Raw genomic sequence first — 2,447 nt, 5'->3', positions numbered from 1 at the left:
CAAAATATTTTGAAAATGTTATGGTGTATAGAAGATGTTAAGAAAAACATTCATTTCAAAATTTCATGTATCTACGGTAATTTTTTTTAAAGTTACACCAAAAACCAAATTCAATTTTGTGAAAAATTCCCGTTTTTCCTTAATTTTTCTTTTGTTTTACCCGGCGCTTTTGAAAACCACTAGGAAATTTAAATTTTGACCTCCCCAATACATCAATGATATTCACTTTCTGATCGAACAAGATACTGAAGTTGAAAATTGTAGCATTATTTCGACTACTTATCGTGTACACAGACACAAAAAAAATAAAAAAAAAATTAAAAAACACACATCATTGTAAAATCAATACATTCATCGTTCCACTCAGAATCTAAAAAACTATAATAATTTAAATTTTAAATTGTTCATTAATAGCTCAAAAAGAGTTTAAATATTTTCAAAATTTTATGGTCTATAGAAAATAAAAATTCACTGAAATTTTAATGTATAAATGTATTTACAATTTATAGTTACCCAACACTACTGGGATTTTTAAATTTTAAACCCTCATAAGTGCACAGACCATCGAACAAGATACTGTTGAAAGTAATTAAAGCAGTTTAACTGCCCGAAAAGGTGGTGGCAGACACAAAAATAAAAATAATAAATAAAACATAAAATAAAAAATAAAAAAAAAACATAATTGTAAAATCAACACATTTATCGCTCCGCTCAGGATCTCAAGTAATATAATTATTTGGTTGGATTCCATCATTGATTAAAGACTTAAGTATATAAGTATTTAAAGTAATTAATGTTCATACTTGTATTTACTTAAAAATTATAAGAATTTTTTTGAATAATTATGTTATTTGTTAGCTTTAAAAATAATTATATGTATAATAATAAATTGTATACGAAAAAAAAGTAACTGTTTTTAACTAAGAGAAGTTACTTTTATTTTATAAAAAAATTTACTTAACAAATTAAAAAAAAAATGAACTTGACCAGCCTTGGACTAAAATGTCTACATTCATCGCACAACTTAATTCAAAATGAAAAACTGTAAAAATGACTCTCCAACAATAGCATAATAAAATATTAAAAAATATTTTCTTACCTTAGTTAATACAAATTGTAATGAGAGTCGGTTGTTGCTCAATGTATACAATGTATACACACAAATAATTATTGTATAAACACAGAATAAAAAAAAAATAACAAAAAAGTTAAATAAAAAAAAAAGTATACTCAAGTGTCTGTCATGAAGCACGCAAGTCAATTCGATGGTCAATAACTGAGAGTTGATATCTCATGGGGATTGGCTTTTATAGATTTTCATATCGATGAATACAATTAATAATATTCATATATGCATAGTAATAAAGGCATAAAGCGATAAAATTATAAATATATTATATATTTGTTTTATTAAATTGCTTAGATAGTAAAATATACAAAATGAAAAATAATATGAAAGACAAATAGTAGCTGCAGATCGTCCCGTCTAAATATTAACCTAATAACGCGCACCTGTGGCGGTGGAATCCCGTCCCGTTTCTCCAATACTTAATATTTTTTCATAATTTTTTTACCAAAAGATAGGGTTTAATATATTTAAGTTTTGGTGTAAACTTCATAAGTCTTAGTTCATTTTTGAATTAACTACAGCTCGTCCCGTCTAAATATTGACCTAATTACGCACACGTGTGGCGGTGGAATCCCGTCCCGTTTCTCCAATACTTAATATTTTTTCATAATTTTTTTACCAAAATATAGGGTTTAATATACTTAAGTTGACGTGTAAGTTTCATAAGTTTTAATTAATTTTTGATTTAACTACAGCTCGTCCCGTCTAAATATTAACCTAATTACGCGCACCTGTGGCGGTGGAATCCTGTCCCGTTTCTGCAATAGTTTATACTTCTCGGCTATTTTTTTGGAATTTTTTATTATAGGTTATATTATAATCATATTGTGATATTTTATTTTCACATGACGTACCTACACAAGGTTTATAGATAATAGTTATTATAGTAGTTTATAGATAATAGTAATATATTATCTATAAGCCTTGGTACCTACATACATTTTATAACAAGTCATTTTTGCAATCATACATACCAAATTCCTAATTTCGTTAGACGTTACAGCACTGGTTACAATACGTTACCACAACTTCACCATAGGCATAGGAGCAAATAGCAAATTATTTTGGGGGGACTAAAGCCCCTCCTATAATATTTTCTAAAAATTATATATGCTCAGTATTAACTACTGACTTTTGAACTGGGGGGACTTGACAGAAATGTGGGGGGACTAAGTCCCCCCAAGCCCCCACCTATTTGCGCCAATGACCATAGGTAATGATGGGTAATTACCCGGTAAATTCAATGTTGGGTAAATACCGGCATTTTGGCCCTACGAATAATTTGAAATTTGAAAATAACCGTTAAACAGCTCAAAAA

This window comes from Acyrthosiphon pisum, chromosome A1, assembly GCF_005508785.2.
Source record: "Acyrthosiphon pisum isolate AL4f chromosome A1, pea_aphid_22Mar2018_4r6ur, whole genome shotgun sequence".
In the NCBI taxonomy this organism is placed as follows: Eukaryota; Metazoa; Arthropoda; class Insecta; order Hemiptera; family Aphididae; genus Acyrthosiphon; species Acyrthosiphon pisum.
The sequence above is the reverse complement of the archived record's forward strand: the minus strand, read 5'-3'. Positions refer to the sequence as shown.